Source organism: Talpa europaea (genome assembly GCF_964194135.1).
Source record: "Talpa europaea genome assembly, chromosome: 9".
Lineage (NCBI taxonomy): Eukaryota > Metazoa > Chordata > Mammalia > Eulipotyphla > Talpidae > Talpa > Talpa europaea.
The window spans coordinates 60,606,632-60,614,544 of record NC_140076.1 but is presented as its reverse complement, the minus strand read 5'-3'; positions in this window follow the sequence as shown (position 1 = coordinate 60,614,544).

The window sequence follows — 7,913 nt, the reverse complement described above, 5'->3', positions numbered from 1 at the left end:
TGCTTCGACAGTGTTCCACAGACTGTGCTTTGAAACTACTTATCCAGTGGGAAGGGTTTACCTATCGTGAAGCCAGATGTGACTTCTGTTGACTTAAGGCAAGCAGAGGACTGAGCCCCTTATGCAAAATCACAGGCTAGAATGGGACAATCTCCTTGAAATTTTCACCCAATATCAAAGGACTGTCCTTTGGAACCACAACTAAGAAGTCTTCATCTGCTCATCCACCATGTGTTGGGTGTCCTTTTTGTGCCAAGCATGGTCCTTGGTGCAGAGTCTACAGCAAAGAATGTAACTATCAAAAATGCCACTCTTCCTGGAGTTTATATTTCAAGCTGACGAGTGATCCTTAATTATCTTCCTCTAGTTTCATTTGTTCATGCTTGCATTCATCCTTTCCACAAATATGGATCAGACAAGGCACAATGGGAGTGGGGGTGTCTGTGGTTCAGAAATAATCAGCAGTCTAAAGGAGAAGCAGAGAAGTAAAACCTTATAAGGTAGTTTATTGGGCACCAAGATGGAAGACTGTGCAGGACTTATGAGAACAAAAAAGGCCCACCAAGGAAAGGTTCTCAAAAGGACAAGTAGGACTTAACAGCAGATACAAGTGCTTCTACCTCAGAAGAAAAAATAAAATGGAGTTGAACATAACTGAAGCAAGAGTGAGGATGGAAAGGACTGAGGGATGAAGAACAGAGGCAGGCAGGGATACAGATTATAAGGACTGGATTTTATATTGAAGACTGTGCGAAGTCAATGAAAGGTGTTAAAAATGGAGTAACCTACTCTTGTTTGTGTTTAGAAAGATCTCCCTGGGTTCAATAAAAGGAATGGAATTAAAGAGAAGGGAGTAAATCAAGAAACAAGTTATAATAATAGAGCAGACCAGAATGTTGATGGCCTGAATATAGCAAGGTACTGTGTACATGATGAAGGGGGAGGGATAGCGTTGAGACATAGCTAAGCAGTAGAATTGAGACTTGATGGCCAATTATGTGTCAGGAGTGTGGAGGATAATGTAAGTACCTAAAATAGTTAGGTGGCAATTATGCTCCCAAATTTTCTCTTCATTAGCCCTCTGCCAGAATTAATAATCCAGTTTTCAATTTTTACATCATTCTGGTTCCTCCCAATATTATTGCTATTCACCATAAGTGAACTGAATTAATGAGGAGCTTGACCATGGTCTCTGTGGAACAACATGCTCAAATTGAAACAACCTACTTAAATACCCCAGTCAAGTTTAAATTATCTTCAGAGGGTCAAATCAACTAATAAAAAAGGAACTTGGTGATAATCCAAGGCAGAAAATCCGAAAGAATTAGAAATTCTCCTTGTTGAGTAACTGAATCTAAAGTACATGGGAACAAAATTACAGGCTCTGGCCTTTAGAAAATGATGGCAGCCGAAAGTAATCATTTCAAATCCTGAAGAGGGATTACCTGAAGTGGTAGGGTAAGGAGGGGGTGTGGTATGAGCAGGGAGAATGTGATTAAAGAAGGTTTAAACAGAGATCTTCCATTGCAGTTTTAGCATCTTTTCTTATGTTAATGATGAACACAAGGGTTTCACGTCACTGTTTGACACATTATTTAATGGGCCCGAAATATTTCATATATACCTGGGGTCACATTAGGAATCTGTTCACTATCTCTGTGATCTCAGCCAAAGGTTGCAGGTGACACTGCTTACAAGGTTAAACATTTAACAGATGCCAACTCTTTATTCACCTTGTACTGGTAGATTCTTCTATATCTGAGAACATTTCTGCATGAAGACTAATGTCCACAGTTAACTATATATGGATTCTTTCTTGATGTATTAATCTTACCTGTATCTAGTCCAAACTTTGAGGAAAGGAAAAGGATGAAAGAGAGAAAATGTTTTAAGCTAGTGGTTTTCATATTGTGTACCTTGAAGTTCTAGAGGATATTTAGAGGGAGAAGGTTGAACTAATCCTGCTGAACCTCCCAGTCCAGCTACCCATCAGCATTTATACCTGACTACATATTGGCTTTCCACACAGTACAATATTTGAATAATACGTTCTACAATTTAAAAGATAATTATTATTTCATAAATAATAGATTTCAAAACTATAAAGTTTGACTCCTCTTTCTACTTCACAACCAGAATTTAGGCCTGGCTAAGTCACTATATGTACACAAACACATATTCATACTCAGTAAGCACACAACCACACAGTATGTGCCCAATATGGTTCATGACAAACCCAACAAGGAAAACCAATTTTGAATTACTAAATGAAGATCCCAATTTCCCTTAATTCTTCAAAGGAAAGAATAACTTTATTTCATATTGATTTCTCCATGAAGCCTCTTATGATATTTGTAAGCACACTTAGCTCCCACCAGGACTCCCGACCATAACTCCGGCACATGTTATAGTTTGGTTGACAGTCCTCTCTCTACTACGCCCACAATCACCGCCCTAATACTTATCAAGAGAGTGAACAAATGAGGGAACAAAAAAATAAATAAATAAAAAGGCAAAAAATAATCAAAGCGACGTTTGGTTGAACAATCAATCCACAAATAAATTATTCTCTACCCTCATTAAAGTCATGGGTCATCCATAATAAGAACACATACATCATTTCTACACATGTTAATTTCAGAGCCAGAATCCATGCCTGACATTTTCATGTGCGAACACTTAGAATCAAGGCAAAAGGTCTTTCTTAAACTAACATGATTACCCTTGACAGTAGCAATATAAATAGACTCATGTCAGAAATTTGTTAATTATCTTGCTGCTGCTATCATCCGCTTTGTGGATCTGTTTTCCATGAAGTCTTTTTGGGGGGAAGCATGTTGGGGCCTCCCATCTGGAAATCTGCTAGAATACAAGCAAGGACTATTAATGGTATACTTTCCAGTCACACTTTTCTTTCACAGATAAACGGAAAGGCCAACAAGTCAGCCACAGTAGTTTCCTCACTTCATAGAAATAAATGAACACCTCTAATTGAAATCCAATTCAGTTATTGTTTAGCACTTACAAGCAGAACTGTGATCCGCAGAACAGTGAAATGCAAACATACCCTCAAGAGGTTGACAACCTAGGTAAGGTTGCAGGCATTTTACTCATTAATTTATTTACTTAATTATTATTTATTGAACATGTACTATGAATTAGGTGTTTTGCAAAACCCTAGTGCTAGACATAAAAAGTCATAGTCCAAAGGGAGTTTGCACTGCCATCGGTAAGGCAAATAATAAGCAATAAGTATACATTCAAACAGAAATGTTATGTCTTTTGTAGGAAAAGAATGAGAATGTGTGAAAACAATCAAGGATAATATATTTTTTATTATAAAAGATTTTTTAATTGTGGTAATTTTGGTTTACAACAATCTATGTGATTTAGGGAAATAGATTCACACCTCTTCAGATGTGTGTTACCACACCACACCCACCACCAAAGCACCCATAATCATCACCACAGTCCTTTGGAATCCTCCCTCTGTCCCCTTTTGTTCTGCACCCCTCCATCCTTCCCCTCTGGTAGCCTCAATTCTATAGTCACATTCCCAGGGTTTTTATTGGGAGGGTAGTTTTGTCTATTCTTTGTCCTGCTTCTCTACTTTAAAGGCAGAGTAAGGGGGTGACCTCTCTGAGAGAATCACTTGTGCTGCTTTCTACCAGTGATCCTCGTATTTCGTAGTGCAGCCTGTGTAATGAGAGCTAAAATAAACTGTGCAGAGTTCTGTGCATAAAGAGGTTAAAGAGACATTTACGTCAAGGTAAGGAACTCCCAGAGAAAAACATCTGCAGGGAGAAAAAGGCTGAGAGTTGATATGGGAAGGGAGGAAGGAAAGCTAAGTGTGTCTAGGAAACAGCACACAGTTGGGTGTAGCTAAGAAACAAGGTTCAGAAGACAACTTAGAAGCTCTACATTAGAGAGATCCTAGAAGGCCACCACAGAGAATTTACGCATTTTTCTACATTCCATAGGGAGCCAGGAAAGGCTAATGAGCCAGGTAGTGGTATGCTAAGTCTTCAGAAAATCAACATGGCAGATCAGCAGACAGTGGATCCTATGGAAGGACGAACTATAGACAGGCAGAACACCTAGAAGAGATGAGATTAGTAAAGGCAAACAAAATTGCTGTATTTCCCATGAGACTAATGAGGGCTGAAAATGGGACCATGTCCAGAAATGGTGTGACAATTAGCAAATCAGGTGATTTGCCTCATGGGCCACAGCCCAGTGCCAACTGGCTTCAGGAAGTAAGAGGGGGGAGCTGATGTGATACCTTGAATCTCTCCTTGGGAGATGGTGGCATCACCAACCAGGGGGTGAAAAAATGAGGAGACGGAAATGAGGAGATGATGGAAATCCAAAGTATGAAAAAATGAGGAGATGATGGAAATCCCAAGTGTGCCAATCCAGCAGAGATGATGGGTTTGGTTTGGGACATGCTAAGTTTAGGGACTTGCAGGGCCCTTTGTCCAGCATATCATGTAAGGTCAGTTCTGTAGCTGGCCTGAGATGTCCAGGCTGGAGGCCTGTGGACTGAGTGAGGCAGCCACAGTCAGCACTCAGAGCTCCGATCTCTGCATCTGTTTTGCTTAACTGGTGAGTTATCAAGTAGTTGTAGTTACTGTACTTGAGCCAGGAGCCTCCCCTAAGAACGGGGATCACAGCACCTAACTTAATATTCTCTGGGATTGTTACTGTTAATAACTCTTTATCAGGGAAATCAAATGTCTGTAAGTTTTTGCTGTTGTTGGAAAAGCTTGTGAGGTGAGTCATGTATTATCCACAGAAGAACTCTGTCCACACTAGTCACATAGTAAAACTAAGCCCAAATAAAAGGACTTGGAAGAGTGTTTCATTTCAGAAAGGCTTATATTCTTCCTCTTACTGGAAATGGGTGTTAAAAGGCATTAAAAGTTTCTATGTTCTATGTGCTGTTTAATATAAGGCCTCATTTTTTTGTTGCTTTAATCTACATGAGATCAATACTAGAATTCATAAGCAGTAAAAGAAATGGCAGTAAACCTTTGCATTTATGGCACTGTGTCATTTATGAAACACTTTTGCCAATGTGACTCTTTGGATCCTCAAAACAGCCCAGCAGAGTTGGTGCTGCGTGGGTCAGAGCAGAACTATGTGTCATACAAAAGGTCATGGGGAGGCCCAGAACTAGATAGCGTGGGAGCAAGGTGCACTCCAAAGCTTTAGCATATGTGTATCAAGCGGTGTATTTGGGTATGCTTTATGGTTTCCAGTCCTCTTTCGTAACAACTTCTTAATTCTTCCCCAGGGCCCTACTGTGGCCAATATTGACTCCCCTCTTAGACAGAGGGAGCTTAGAGGCTGAAGGTGTTGGTGACAATGACAAGGAGAGTGGCCGAGGCCAGCCTCCAGGCTTGGCTCCCTCTGCCACCCCCCATCCTGTGCAGACTTCCTTCCAAGACCCCCAGAGCTCAGGGCTATTGACCCTAGTTGCTGTCAGTGACTAGGACTTACATCTATCATTTACTCAAAGAGCCCCCCTGAGTTCTCCCTTCCTTACAATCTACTCTGTATGTGCCACTGCAGAAGATGCCTTAAAAATTCTGTCCTTAGGGCCTCCCTGGTGGCGCAGCGGTTGAGCGCTGGGTTGCGAGGCTGCCCGCAGCTTCTGCAGTGCCGGTTCGATCCCCGGCTGCTCCCCGGCCACCAGAGGAGGGTCCCACATGGCGCGCAGACCTCTCCTGCCGCCCGCTGCTCCCCTAAGCAGTGTACTTCGGTCCTTCTGCCTGTTCTGCTCCCTGCTCTGGCTCTGGTGAATTCTCTCACCCTCCCACGCTTCTGACTGTACCCAGTGCTTGTATAAAGAAATAAGAAATAAAGAAATTAAAAAAAAAAAAATTCTGCCCTTAAATTTTAATTTGTCAAAGGTGCCAGACTTGTGTGGCCCAACTTGATTTTCATTCCTTTTACCTATATATACCACCACAATTTTATTACGTTCATGGGGATGATGGAAACCCAAAGTATGCCAATCCTGCATGCCAGTCAATGACTGCCCCCCACCCCGTTGGGTCCATTTGATTCATCCCTCAGGGGAATGTCCAGAGAAGATAGAGTATAATCCTGCCCAACACAAAATCTAGGAAAGCAACTTGGATATAACTGCATCACTTTGAAGTCATGTTTATCCTGGAAACTACTGTCTATTTATACCACAAACATACTCCAAAAGCACTGAAGTGCAGTATAGGTTTTTACCAAGGGCTTCTTAATGTAGATGGAGTGGGAGGTTTCACATCACAAGGCAAAACCTCCTCTCCCCTTTCTTGGAAATCCCTCTGGCTCCCCCAAAATTTCTTTCCCTACAGCCACTGTTACCTCGCTCCCCTTCCCTTTTCTAAGGTGAAGCTTTTCTACACTTCTTCTCCTCCTGCCCCCACCCTTACCACACCCAGTATCTCTTCTTTATGGAGAGCCTCTCCATTCATCACCCCCACTAACAAAACCTAAAAATTTTCTTTGATCCATTCTCTTTAAAAATTTGGGAACTATTGAACAGAAGCGGTGTACAAAAATTCTAGGCACTACGCATATAATCATCGTTCCTGCCCCCAAATAAAAGCATAATGACCAACACTTTCTATTCCAGATTCTTTGCATGCATTCTCCCCAATTCTCAAAGCAGTTCCAGAAATATAGGTCCCCATTTTACAGATGAGTACACTGAGGCTCAGAGGAATTAAGCTACTTGCCATTTACAGCTGGTAAGGGCAGACCTAAATCTATCTAAGTCCAAACATGATGCGTCCCCTGCCCCTGCCACACTAGCTCGGAGACAGCAACAGCCGGCTTTCGCTCTGCGAACTGACCTCTCCTCCCCCGTCACCCAGCTCCAGCCAGCTGTGGCACTCACCCCCTCCGACCCCTGCGTTTCCTCTGGCCTGAGGGGAAAGGAAGCTTGTTACCTTTTCAGCTGATAGACCCACTTCCTGAGCCAGCCCTGGGTGCTAGTGCACACATGGCCCAGCTCCCCTGCCCCGAGACCTGCTCACCAGCTTCTGGCCGCATCTGGAACCTATTTTAAATTACCTCTAACCACAACTGCAAAATAAGTTTTTTTGAGTCAAAGATCACAAGAGATTAAGCGAGTGGCTTAGGCGCACTTGCTAAAGTTCAGCACGGCAGATCGGTATCCGCACTTCCCCTGCCCTCCCTGGCTCCATGTGCGCAACTTCACATGAGAACTTAGATCCAGTGGTTATGGCTGGGGAGCAAAGAACCTGGGTTCCCTTCTGGCCTTCACGTCTTCACCTGTTTAAGAAATCAGGGTAATAAGATCAAGCACGCACCTAAAATAAAGTCCTCAGTAAATATAGTTTATCCTTACTTTTCTTTCCAAAGCGACCTCAGTTCTGTCTCACCCTCTCTAACACGGGGTGGGGGGTGTCTTTTCACCTCTGCGCCCCATGTTTCCTCACCTGCATTGGCAGGTGGTGCTCAATCACATCTCCGGTCCCTTCCTGCCTTGTTATCTGTGTTGCTACCTCGCCCTTGCTTCCCCCCCCCCACCCCACCCCCCCGCTTGTTGCTGAAAATAAAATCACTCATTCCCAAAACCTCTTGGAAAAAGAGGGACTCCACTTGGCATGAGTTTTCATTGAAAACAGCTCTTCTTTTCCAGAACTGGAATAAAAAGCATGTGTTATTTACTGTTTGTTCAGGTTCAGAGGGAAAGAGAAATGGTAGAGTAGCTTCACATAACAAAAATTTCTGAAGTGGGAGGGTGGGTCTGTTTAACGTGTCAAATCCACAGTCCAGAGCCATGGAGGGTCTTCTGCTCTGCACAGCTCTGCCCAGAGTGCACACCTGTTGTGTTATTAAAGCAAAAATGAAGAAGAATGAAAACCTCTTCCCAGAGATCTCCA